Genomic DNA, 14,068 nt, shown 5'->3' on the forward strand with positions numbered 1-14,068 from the left:
TAACTTTTAGACCCTCCGTGAGACTAAGAAGCCTGAGGCTACAAGTGTGTTTGATTCCCCTGAGTGTAGCTGGAAAGCACAGTTCTTCAGCTTGCTTTCTAATTTGTGGCTATTGTCTGAGATGAGGATCTAGGAGATTGAGCTGGCTGTCAAGCCATACAAGTTCCATGGTCTTGGGCAAACTAGATCCTTACATGGTTAATTTCCTCATCTCTACGATGGGAATAGTACTAAGCTAATAGGGTGTCAGTGTGCATTAAATGAGATACTACAAGTTAAGTGTCTGATGTTTAAGATGACTTCAGTAAATTGTTAACCACTCTGTTTACTAGCCCCTGGTTCTACAGAAAAAATCCCATGAGCCCAAATTATCACAAGAATCTTAGTTAGTGTGCTCCTTTCTTTTAAATAATGAGAGGTTGTAAATCTCTATCAATGAACTTATCAATTAATTCCATGATTCAGGATGTCCTTATGAGTATAGAAAGGTTAATGCAGAAATAGCATGATTTTGTTGTATTTAGTTCTTGTTTCTGTTTCCATCCTTTGAATGATCTCACCAAGAGTTCATTCAGCACACGGGTAACCATGTGGGTTATGGTGGGGTGGACAGGGATACTGCGGGGAAGGCCTGTATCTTCTGCTTTCTATGGGGCTTTTCTTAGAAGTTCATCTTCATGTCACCAATTTTAAAAAATTTGGAAAAATCCAACATCTTGAAGAAAACTGTTCCATTTTACTTATGTTTAGTTTAAAATGATTTTTTTAAATATATAATGAGAAAATTCAGTCCCAGTAGGGTGACAGCGAAATGAGATATTCTCATATATTGCTTGGGATAATATGAGTTGGAAGAATCTTTTTTTTTTTTTTCTGTAGGGCAATTTAATAACATGCACCAAATGTCTCAAACATATTTTTACTATTTGGCCTAGCAATTTACCTTCCAAGAATTCTTCCCAGGCAAAGACGAGAAAACCCTGGGAAAGATCAACTGACAAGTAAATTTAAAATAGCACGATTTATTTATTTGTTTGTTTTTTGGTCATTGGGATTGAACCTACAGGTGCTCAGACACTGAGCCACATCCCCACCCACTCTGCTTTTTGTTATTTTGAGACAGGGTCTGCCGCCCCTGACCAGCAAGGGCAGCTGATTTAAGGTCACTCGTGTGAATTTGTAGTGACATAAAATAAAACACAGCCACCATTAACCTTTACACAAGCTTCTGGACAGCTTCCTCTGTGAAAATACTTCTTGCTGTGCACTGAGGCTCCCAGCCTCAGGCTCCCCAAAATGGAGAGCAAGAGAAATTCACTAGAGGCTGATGAGAGAGAGAGAGAATGTTCAGAAGTCAGCTTTTATTGGAGGGACACTGTTCTTAGAAAGTTCTATCCATAAAAGGGCAGAAGGGGTAGAATTACAAGGGAGCAAGTGAATCTAACGCAACACCTACTCAGAAGACCACCTTGCTATCAGAGCTGGGTCAACACCCAAGCCACCACGAATGTAGTAATTGGTCAGAGCCTCGTGCTCCAGGACTGGAAGGTGTGGTCATTCAGAGTGGCTCCCCAAAGGGTCTTCATAAGTTGCTTAGGGCCTTGCTGAGTTGCTGAGATTGACTTTTGAACTTGTGATTATCTTGCCTCAGCCTCTGGAGCTGCTGGGATTAGGGGCATGTACCACCACACTAGGCTCAAATTATTTATAACTGGAAAATCTTTTAAAAAAAGAAATATCCCAAAACATGTCTATAATTAAATAATGTCATATCATCAGATGGACTTTTATGCAGCCAATAAAAATGTTCATGAGAAATGTTTTAACACATGAAAACCTCTGATTATAATCAAGCTAAAGTAGGGATATAAATGATCTGAAAGATAGTTTCTGTTCATATCAATAAAGAATGGCTCCCAACAGATGACACTGGATGGATAATTTTTTTTTCCATGATAAAGATCAAAACCAGGGTCTTGTGCAAGCTAGGCCAGTGTTCCACTACGGAGCTACATTCCCAGCCCTTATAATTTTTAAATTGAAAGTATTTGTGCACATTAATATTGCACAAATAATGGGTTTCATGGCAACAATTTGGTCAGATCTACTTTCCCTATTTCCTTATTTTGGATGGGTAATTTAAAGTTTTCTTAATTATTGTGTATCTTATAAATCTTTAATAAACCTGCATTTTCTTTATAATCCTAAAAAATTGACATTAAAACATTAAAAATGTTTATTATATACCTCAATTCAGTTTTAGTATTTATCCATATATTATATTAAATAGTCAAACAGTGCTAAAAGACTTATAATAAAAAATAGTAGTTATCTCCCCCTCTGATTTCACTTTCCTCCTCCACCTGGAGAGAAGACAATGACTTTAAAGTTTCTAGTTTCTTTTCTGTTACAGTTTGCATACATATAGACATTCCTTGTTTCATCATATTTACACATTACCATATTAGAGCAAATGATTTTAGTGTTCTTTTTTCCTCATTACAGATGTACCACAATTTTTAGTCAAATATTTACTTGTTCAATGTTTTTATTATTACAACTGTGAAAATACTTCTTGCTGTGCACTTGAGCAAGGCAGGGCATTGCAGCATTTGATGTATTATAGTGAAGGATGTACACAGTTCATGAATGACTCTGGCTTTCCTAGAAATTTATTATTATCTTATTTTTTCCTTTGCTTATTTTTTTTTTTGATTCTGTGGCTGTATTTTCCAACACCTTTCAACTGCTCGATAAATCATGTCTCAATATAACTTTCCACATAGTAAAAACTCTCAGTTCAAGCCTGAGATATTCCACACGATTCCCTGTTTTCCAGTTTATGGGCTGCTTGTTCTCTAGTCCTGTTGTACTTCCTGACAAAATTTTAGGCTACCATCATGGATATCCATGCTTCTAAAGCAGATTACATGTTTCCAGAATCCCATATATTTCTTTCATTTTGGTGGGATATAACCATCATAGAAAGAGTTCATGAAAGATAAAATTTTTGATTCTTTGTAGTATCAAAATATGCTTCTACTTAACTTCACTCTTGGTTGATATTTTGGCTAGGTATAGAATTCTGTGATGAAAATCATATTTATTCAGTTATTGCCAAGAAAGCCTGGGATTCTTTTTAGGTAATCTGATTTTTCTTTTTGGAAATTCTTTGTATTTTCTGTTTATGTTCTTAAATTTTAGGAGAACATGCCCTAGCACAGATCTTATTTTGTTCACTGTTCAGGTAGTGAGCAGGCTCTTTCAATCTAAAAACTCAAGTCCTTCAGTTTTAGGATACTTTTTGGCATTAAAAAAAATAGTTTTCTATTTTATATTCTCTTGTTCTTTTTAGTTACATATTGGCTCTCCAGAAGTGAGAAAAAAATTAAATTTTCTTATCTTTTTGTATCCATTTTGTCTCTATTTTATTTTTGCTCTGCTTTTGATCTTTTTATTAGTCTTTTAATTTTGGCTCATCATATGCATAATGTCTAAAATATCATTCCCTCTCTTCTTATTCTTTTCTAAAATACGTTGTTCTTATTTCATGGATGTCATATTTTCTCTTTATGGTTATTAATTATGGTTCTTTGGGGGGGGTTTTCTTCTTCTTTATCTCTGTTTTCTTCAAATTCCCTTTTTGTTTGTATTTTGGGTCCTTGCTTTCATAGTTAAGTATAATTCATTTATATTTAAGAATGGGGTTTTTACAAGCTCACTGACATTTCCCTGCTTGTGGGTGAAGTTTTGCCTCTGGAGTAACTTACCTTCTCCAGAGAAGAGTCTTTCAACCTTTTGCCTGCATATACAACATGGGCTCATAGCACTCAGAATTGGTTGGGAAAGAACACGGGGAAGGGATTCTTTTTATTTGGTGTCATTCACTTATTGTTCTCTACCCAACTTCAGCTTGCCATTTTACCCCCAACATCCTCCATCATCCTCTAGGTGAGCCAAGTCTAGACGTCCCTTGTTCTTTTTTTTTTCCCCCAGAGAATTCACTTCTAGTGTCCTAGGGGTGGGGAAGTTAATCACTTCCTAATGCTATAAAGTGAGATGAGCTTGGAGAGTCGGTTTCTTCCATGAACTAAATGAATCCACCTATTTTAGATTCCCTCCCCACCATCTTCTGGAGTACCTGACCTTTACTGAGCCTTCCCATGGTTCTGTAGTTGAATTAGCTTCCCCCTCTTTCTCTTTACCCTCTGTAAATAATTAGATTTGCTTAATTATTAGTAGAAATTGACTACTTTTTCCATCTGCTTTCCATCTCTCTCTATATTTTGCTTCAAGTGTCTTTAGAAATAAAATTTGTTCACTTGCTTGTTTTTTTCTCCTTGTATTTGGAGGTGGTTTTCAAGCATAAAGAGAAGCAAAAGCTTCTTAGTCTCATTTAAAGTTTTTTTTTTGTGTGTGTGTTGACACAATACCTTTATTTATTTATTTATTTATTTATATGTGGTGCTGAGGATTGAACCCAGAGCCTTACATGTGAGAGGCAAGCACTCTACCACTGAGCCACAATCCTAGCCCATATCTTTATTTTTATTTGTTTATTTATTTATTTATTTTTAAATACATTTCTTTTTTTAATATTTATTTTTTAATTATGTGTTGCTGAGGATTGAACCCATGGCCTCACACGCACTAGATGCACACTCTACCGCTAAGCCACAACCCCAGCCCTGTTTATTTTTTTATGTGGTGTTGAGGATCGAATCCAGGGCCTCACGTGTGTAAGACAAGCGCTCAATCACTGAGCTATAACCCCAGCCCCTTAATCTCATTTTTAAAGGTAAGAAAATGTATCCTCAAGATGGATACTAAGGTGAATAAAGCAGCCACAGGTAGACCCTTTTCCCCAGGCCTCCAGCATTTTCATGGAGATGATAGAGAAACAGATTGCTCAGGATAGAAAATAAAGAGCAGGAGCAAGCTGCATGCTCACATATTCCAAAGCATAATAAGAATAGGAACCCAGTGTTGGACAAAGCATATTTATCTTTATCCCACTTACTTTTAAAGCTCCCAATTCAGAGAAAATTATCTATATATATCTCAGGCTTGTATATGCCCTGCAATGTACAACCAATTTGTTAGGATGATACTTGTAAATAAAACGGCCTGGGCAAGCAAAGTGATTTTTGTGGATGAATTAGCATTTTTAGATGCCCGAGGGAGCTTGTTTTAAGAGGAATACACTAGTAAATCCTCACACAATGCAAGAGATGTCATTTAATACACCCAATTGTAGGTGGGACTTTTAAAAGGAAAGATTTTCTTTAAAATATGTCATACCTACACTGGTGCAGAAGAAATACCCAGAAGCTGTTCTCTTTCACAAAATATTTCCAAAGTAGAATTTCCCTTTGGTTCTAAAGCAAAAAACATTCATGAATAGAATGTGCATTTGTGCCACCTGGGAGAAGATCTTCCTCAGGCAAATACATCCCAGTGACTGTCCCATGTGGCTGCTGTAGTTGGGGGTGCCCCACGTGAATTTCTCATATGAATACTGACTGAACAGTAGTAGTCTTGTATCTCTGTTAGGGGTGGAGATCCTTCACTAAAGGGTCTTGAAGCAGTTTTTCATATGAGACAAGCAATACATACTCTAACTTCTTAGCACTTTCACAATTGTCTGAAACTTGAAATATGAACATTAAAGCAGACCTGACTATCCTAATTAACAGTCAGGTCTGTTAATTAATTAATTCTTACTTCTATGCAGGTGATTCTCAGTTCAGGTCTCACGTTCACATCTATCATCAAAAACTGTTTAGATATTTTGAAAATTCTAAGTGAAGAAAAAGAATTAGGGACTGTAGATATCTCTGAATAGAGCATTTTCACTAATTCTTATAAAAAAAATCCAAACCCATTGCAGCAAAAAGGAAAGAGGATGAAGGCAAGAAAGAATGGGGAAAAGGAGAAGAAGCTCCTTTTTGGAGTCTCTTTATGTGCATGAGTTACTTTGTGTATGAGGGTAAAGAATGAGACGAAATGGGTACTTGGCAGATACCCATCCTGGGCAAACACTCCTCACTTTACTGTACTATATTAAAACATTAAATCCATGAAGAATTCCAGAAAAGCAGATGTTGGTATCCCCAAGTTGCAGATGAGCAAATTGAGGCTAGATTTTGAGTAAACTAGATTCAGTAATTCAAGTGATAAATCAAACTTCTATATAAATAGTAAAAAAAAAAATAAAGAAAGCAGCAATGATTACAATAGTACTAGTCAAATTCTCATAAAAATTCCCTAAGACTAATCAGAGATTAGAGGAGCAACTTGCTTTATTAAACTCTATTATTCAATTAATACCTTCACTACTCAGTACAAAAGCTATAATTGTGTATCTCAAGTATATAGAAGAAATGGAGATGTTGATGTCATCAAGGTTGACAATAAATTTTTTTAAATGACACATCCATTTTGTCACTATGCATGATGTATTAAAATTCCAAACCCATCTGACGGTACACAATGGCCTGCTTGGATAAGTCATCAGAGATGATCAAGGCATTATCTCTCAAATGTTCTGCTGTATAACAGCCAGAGTAAGGAGCCAGGTGCTGATGTGGGGCAGCATCAGAAGCAGTGGCTGACACTGCAATGGTGTACTTTAGAGCATCTGGGTCTGTAAGTCTCTTTACCAACTGGGCAACAGTGGATCACTTTTGAGCAGTAGCAACATAGATACAATACAGCTTCTTTTTTTCATCAGGTCCATCATTGAAACGTTTCTGGATAATAATTGTGTCAATAGCAATTGCTGTTTTCCCAGTCTGTCCCTACTGATCAGCTCACGTTGACCACATCCAATTAGCACCAAGCTATCCACAGTCTCCGTGCCAGTCTGATTGGTTCCCTCACAGAGATTTGAGGAATGATTCCAGAGGCTTTCAAGCCCACTCACTTTGGGTCTTGGAACCAACTGGACCCTTTCTATCAATGGCATTACCATGGGCATCTACTACACGACCCAACAGTTCCTCACCAACTGGAACATCCACAATGGCTCCTGTTCTCTTTACAATGTCTCCTTCTTTAATTAGTTTATCATTTCCGAACATGACGACACCACATGGCCTGGTTCTAAGTTGGGAGACATATCCATTAAGCCTGAAGAAAACTCTACCATTTCTTCTGCTTGAACATTCCTCAGCCCATGAAGTTGGGCAATTCCACCACCAATACTAAAGACACACCCAGTTTCCTCAAGGTCAACAGAAGTATCAACTCCAAGAATACCTTCTTTGAGAATAGAGGACATCTCAGCAGTGCCAATCTTCTGAAGGTGGGTGTTAGAGCATGGAGGTTCCTTGTAGCAACATCGAGGCTGATGGAAAGATCTCAGAAGAGTCACATGCAACACTTAAAGAGATTGTAGCAAACTTCTTGGCTGGATTTGAAGCATAAAGTATGGATTTACATCAAATACTGGTTTGGTTTTGTCATCATTTCTTCTAGTAACATTGTTTCCATTTATAAAAGGATTATTTTCATACTCCTGATGTACAGAAATCACGTTAAAAATAATATTTACATGAGAAGTCTGATTTTAATATTATTTTTTAAACAATAATATAGTATATATTATGTAACAGATGTTGTTCTATGCACTTCCAAATGACAACTTCCAAATGTAAGTTCTTTAACCATGAACTTACAAGATTTTATTGCTATTATCTATGAAGAACCAAGAAGATACGTAATTTGTTTGAAGTCACAAAGTTTGCAAATATTCGAACCAGAATTCAAACTCATGAACCCTAGTTAAAATAGTATTCTTGTTACTTTGTGCATAATCTGTTTTATTTTCCCATAAAATTTTTCAGGGTTTTTTTTAAAGTTGGTGTTCTGAAATTTCATTCTGATGTCACTAGGTGGGTATGTGCATATGCATGGTGGAGTATTTATTCTAATTGCTACCTGCTAAACCCTTTCAAACAGGTGGGTTCATTCATTTTTTTAAAGAAACTTAGTTAATTTTATTGATATGCTCATTAATTTACTGTCTACATTCTCTTTATTGTTTGTCTTGAACTCTTTTAATCTTTTAAACTTCTGGCCCTGTCTCTTAATTTTGTTTTCTTACTCATATTTGTTATTCATTTCTGCTCATTCTGATAAAATTTTTCACTTAAAATTTTGGCTCATTGATCATTATTCTGCCAAATGCCATTTTTCTTTGTAGACCATCTATTAAATTTCTTACTGTTACAATCTAATTTTTAATATCTCTGATCTCTATTTGAATATTTCACAGATACACGTGTTCAAACATATGTCGATGTACACACACTAACTTTTTTTTCCACATACCTTTAAGGATATTATTGAAGTTAATCTGTTATACTAATTCTGTTCAGGATGCTTTCTTGGGTACTATATCCTCCATTCTTTGATTTTACTGGTCATCAGAGTATAGAGGCTAACCAAATATCCAGTGATTCTTGCTGGAGAACATGTCTGTTGAAATGACTTGTTAGTGGAGTGTCTTCTAATAGTCATGCTAGAAGCTGTAAGAAGACTCTTTGATACACTGGCAATAATGAGATATTTCCTGAAGGATGCAAAGACTATAAAATCACTCACCCAAACTATCTATAGGAGAACCAGCTGCAAAAGGTGGGAATGGGAGACAGGAGGGGGCCTCGTGCCATGGGAATAAGTCATGGCACAGAAAACAAGGAGGGGGGAGCTTCCTCCCAGTGGGTCTGACATTTCCAGGAAGTGCAGAATGACATTTTATGGGTGACTTCAGCTGTCCCTGGTATCTTGCCCCTGAGCTCTGACTTAGTTCTTGATAATGTCTACTACCTTCCTCCAAAGTTGCTGTTTGAAATGTCTCTTGCTCCTCTTGGTGCTTGCTCCAGAACCCTGGCGGTCCACACCCTCAATGGAGTGTGTCACTGTGCAATAACTTTTGGAGGAGCAGCTGTATAATCAGAGTAACGAGGCGGAAGCATGTGCCTGGGAGGAGAGGGAAATGAGCTGGGAGCTGCGAGACTTCGTTCTCGGTCTCAGGTCTGAATTGAATTTTTGTTAGGCTGAGAAGTTCTGATTTTTTTTTTGTTGTTGTTGCATTGAATGTCATAAATATACTTGGAGTATGAGGGTTGATATATATTTTATGTTCAGACATTTTGAAAAATGTAATTGTAATGTTGTCAAATCCCCCACTTCCTTCCAGCGGTATGAGACTTAAAATATATGTTTGGTTCAAATAGAACATTAATATCTTTAATGCAACATATATAATGAGATAAATGCAAGTGTTAAATTAGAAAAAAAAATGAACTGTGCACTAAAATTAATTACAGATTCTTTGGAAATCTGTCAGTAAATTGTCAAATTATCATTTAAGATTAATCACATGTGAGCTGAAAAAATGCTAAAAATAATTTAAGCACTATAAGTAAAGTTATGAAGATAATCAAATAATAGTCTTTAAAAGAGAAAAGTCACTCCAGCTCCAGCTTTGGAATTTACAAGTCAAGCAGATTCAGGTCAAGCCTGGAGAGAATGTGGCGGAGGGGAACAGAGAGCCAGAGGCCTTCACAGAACAATCTGTCCCTGATGGAGCTGATTTCTGGTACACTCTTCAGCCCCACACCCACAGGGGAAGGAAACTTCTCTGGAATACTACAGCAGGAAATCAGTTGTGTCCTAAGAGCACAGGGAAGGCTCAAGAGCCTGGATTCTAATTCTTACTTCCCCATATGATTATGATTATGAGGAAGCCTGAGTACACCCTAAAATCTTAGGACTTCTCGTTCCTTGGCCACAGCAAGAGGGCTAAGGAAAGGGTCGTGTGACTTTCCTTCTAAGCTTGATGCTCCCCCAAAGTGCAGGATGGCCCAGTGGAAGCAGACTTGAACGTTTTTGAGAATGTACGTGTTCTAATTTTTCCTTTTCATTTTAACTGAAATTACAAAGGAAAGGAAAAGTCAGGATCCCAGATTTCAGAAAAACAAAAATGATTTCAACTCTCCTTCCACAGTTCTGTCAACGTGCTGTGTCACATTTCAAATCCCAGATCCTTTTTGGCAACCCCTCGGAGAGAGGATTAAAAAACATCCCCCTAATCTAGCTGAGAGGGAGAAGGTAGGATTTAAGCCTTCAATTATAATAAGAAACCCCATCCAAAGTTGAATCTCTCTAGGGTGATGTGCTGTAAGAGCTTCCGGTGATAGGGATGACTATTCTCTTTCCAGTGTTTCTAGGCCCCTCTTTTGTCTCCATCTGGGTAATACTTTTCTGCATTCCCCAAGTCCTATCTTTCCATCTTACCTCACCTTCATTTAAAACTACCTCCCTTTCTGACAGATTCCCAAATTTCCAACAAACACGTTTTGCCAGCATCAAAGGCAAATACATTTCCATACCAGTCAAACTCTGCTCAGTGAACTTCACAGTGTATCCAACTTGTTTAGTTGGAGTGGAGTTCTATAATGAGCATATGGCTGGAGATCTCACTCTGGTTGTGCTGAAGCTAGAGGAGACGATGAGCTGACAGCTGTATAACTCTCAGTGAAATGGCACGTTTTAAGGGTGCTTTGAAGCTCCAAGGGGGGATGAAGACAGTGTACTGTGCTGCCTCTCCACATTCTACCTCAGAACATTAGTCGCTCTTATTTACTCATATTGTCAGGCAGTAGGGAGGGGGAGATCTCTGAGAATCTTAACATTCTATAAATCAGGAGATGGGAGGATTAGAGGGTCCTGAGACCCCCTGCTACACGAGGACTTCAGCTCTGTCTTCATTTCCTACCTTCTTCTATATCCTCTTTTCCTCCTTCCCATGTAAAATTCAATAATCACACAATTGGGCTCCTTTTTAAAATTTCTGCTAGTAGACTTGAATGCAAATGGCTAACAAATATGAAAAAAAAAGATTCAACTTCAATTTACCACTTCACTTACCAGGTTGGCATATAATTTTTAAAATGGTACCCGTTGTGCATGAGGTCCAAGAAAGCAGGTATTTTTCATATAACGCTAGTGGAATTTAAAATGGTTGTAACCTTTTTGAAGGGCAATTTTGCAATTTATGTCAAAAGCCTTAAAAACATCTTCTTTCACTCTGCAATTTTAAAATTGTAAAAGTATACAAAGATTCAGATTCAAGAATACTTCTCAGAGTATTGTTTATCAAATCTAAGCACTGAAAACAAATGGAATGTTCAGCAATAATTAAGTTGTATTGCATCCACATGAGGAAATGTTTTGCTGGTATTAAAACAATGTGATGATAAGAAAGGATCGTACTGATATTGAACATACTCGATGTTTTCAACACAGTTTTAAACACAACATATGGTAACATTTTGTAAAAAATAAAAAGGCATGCATGGAAAATATCAGAAGGATAATACATTGAAATGGTAACAGTAGCATGATAGGCTTGTAGGTGGTATTTGTTGTTTTCTTTTTTATAGCTTGATTTTTTTTAACTTCTAAAATAAAATGAATTACTTGGTTAACAAATTAACTTTATTTTTATTTTTATTTAATTGTTTTTTTGGTACCAGGGAATGAACTCAGGGGCACCCGACCACTGAGCCACTTCCCCAGCCATATTTTGTCTTTTATTTAGAGACAGGGTCTCACTGAGTTGCTTAGGGCCTCGCTTTTGCTGATGCTGGTTTGAACTCACCATCCTCCTGCCTCAGCCTCCTGATCTGTTAGGATTATAAGCGAGTGCCACCACATCCTGCAAATTTATAAAGGAAAGATTGAGCTATCTAGAAACACAGAATAAATCTGTGAAGACAGAGGAGAAGGAACATAGTTAAGATGGTACAAAATCACCACATGTTCATAGCCTGAGCTAATATAGAAATAGGATGGAGAGGATGATGTGAGAGACCTTTTTCTTCCTTCCCTTCCCTTCATTTCCTCTCTCTCTCTCTCTCTCTCTCTCTCTCTCTCTCTCTCTCTCTCTCTTCTTTCTTTCTCTTTTGGTACTAGGATTGAACTCACTGGCACTTTACCACTGAGCCACATCACCAGCCCTCCTTTTTACATTTTTTAATTTTGAGACAGAATCTTGCTAAATTGCTTAAAGCTTTGCTAAGTTGCTGAGGCTGGCTTTGAACTTGATCCTCCTGCCTCAGCCTCCAGCATTACTGGGATGACAGGCAAGTCCCACAGCACCTGGCATGTGAGAGACATTTTCCAAAGGTAGAATCAACAATACTTGATGACATCAGGAAATAGTGGTAAGGAATAGTCACTATATGATATGTGTGTTTGTGAGGGTGTGTATTTTGTAAGTAAAAACACTTGTTTAGAGCTGGTGGAGGGCATCTAAGGAGATGTTTTATAGAGAGTGGAAGAAGTGGGATCACTGTCAGGTGCACCAGGGGAATAATCTGTTTTCTCAGCACAGCTGGACAATAAGAGTTAATTAACCACTGAAATGACTGTGGTTGTTAAAGATCTGTGTACTGGGCAAGTTAAGAGTTTGAAGAGATGAAGAAGGATCTGTAAAGGTTCACAGAGGACTGTCTAGAGAAATAAAGGAATGCCACAGAATAATTCAGCTTATCAGGAAACTAGGGGAAAGGGTCATAAAAAATAATGTAGGGGAACATTTTAGAACATTCAAGGAAAGCCATGGCAGAGAAAAGACCACTGAACTTGAGAATGTATTCTTGGAGACTTTAGGAAAGATATATCCATTGCTGGAGATTGGTAAGAAGAGAAATTAAACTGTAGAAAATCATTCATTCAAAAGCTGTCAGTGAAAAGGAAAAGAGAGAGAAGGAGCTGTTAAAGGGTGAGCAGAGAATAAGTAAAACCGCATGCCCCAGGTCTGAGGATGTCTGCCTGTATTCGAAAGAAAGGAGTTTGCAAAGGGAGGCTGGGAATAATGAGAGAGGAACAGGGTTCTCGAAGGGGAGGGAAGATTTGGGCAGTAGAGAACAGATTTGAGAGCTCAACTTAGAGATAAGAGACCATGTCTTTTTTTAGAGATAAAATAAATGTAAAAAAATGAATGTGGACAACCACAGGTGTTGAGGGACCAAAACAGTGAGTGACTTAATAAAACTTGGGTACCCTTAAAGTAGCATTTGAGGTTCTGTGTGCTTCTGGAGTAGAATTCTGAACTGTGGACCCAGGAAAACAAAGGAGACTTGGAATATTAATTTTAGGAAGTGGGAGAGAATGAAAAAATTAATAAAAGAAATACAGCAACCTGTCTGTCTGGAGGCTGTGTTAAAATAGTGACTCAAGAGTCAAGGATGAATGTTTCCAGAAGGGGGCTCATGAAATTCATGAATTCAGATGAGCTGATGGTGAGTTCTGGTGAGTGGAGGTCAGGGCAGAGTTAGGAGAGAGAATGTGTGGAAGGAGAGGTTTTGTGGGATCAGTAAAGTAGGAATGTTGAGGAGGCTGTGGCCAAAGACAGCACAAATTTAATAATTGAGGTGGAAGAATGGAAAGAGATGTTACAGCCCAGAATACTCAATTTTGTGGGATGCAAGGGTGGCCAGATGTGCAGAGGAACTGATTTGAGCAGAAGGTAGATGGAAAATAGGGAGTTCATTCATTTCTGTGGACTTTAGCTGATCTTAACTATGTAGTTATGCAAATAATTTATCTATTATGTTGGGAGTGAAAAGGAAGAAGAAAGAATCCAGTCTTTGTAGTTTGCCCCATCTGATAAGTCCGCCTGCCAGAGACCCTGGGGACAAAACTCTCATAGCTTAATGCCAATGAGCATGGGTTTTTCCACCTCTATAATGACGGGGCTGTGTAATCTTATGGACATTACAAAGCTCCCTAAGCTTCAGTTCTCTCATCTGTGAAATAATCCTATCAATCTGTTGATGTTATATAGATTAAGTAAGATAATGTATCTCGAATAAATGATCATAATGATAGTGGTAGCAAAATTGTTCTAGATATGGACACTATTGAAGATCTTAACACAAGGTCTAAGTCATTCAGGAGTTCCTAAGCCTGATTATCTTATTCCTCAAGTACTTACGAAAAAAAAAAAAAAAAAGGAGCTTTAGCGCAGGCATAAGTGGTTATTTTTATGAGT

General features: G+C 37.4%; 1 pseudogene; it reads right to left on the reverse strand.

Moving 5' to 3' along the window:
- Nucleotides 1-6,461: 6,461 nt before the first annotated feature.
- On the reverse strand, nt 6,462-7,282 carry LOC143407940 (ATP synthase F(1) complex subunit alpha, mitochondrial pseudogene; annotated as a pseudogene).
- Between the last annotated feature and the right edge of the window lie 6,786 nt (nt 7,283-14,068).

The sequence above is a fragment of the Callospermophilus lateralis genome, chromosome 10 (assembly GCF_048772815.1).
Source record: "Callospermophilus lateralis isolate mCalLat2 chromosome 10, mCalLat2.hap1, whole genome shotgun sequence".
NCBI classification, from domain to species: Eukaryota; Metazoa; Chordata; class Mammalia; order Rodentia; family Sciuridae; genus Callospermophilus; species Callospermophilus lateralis.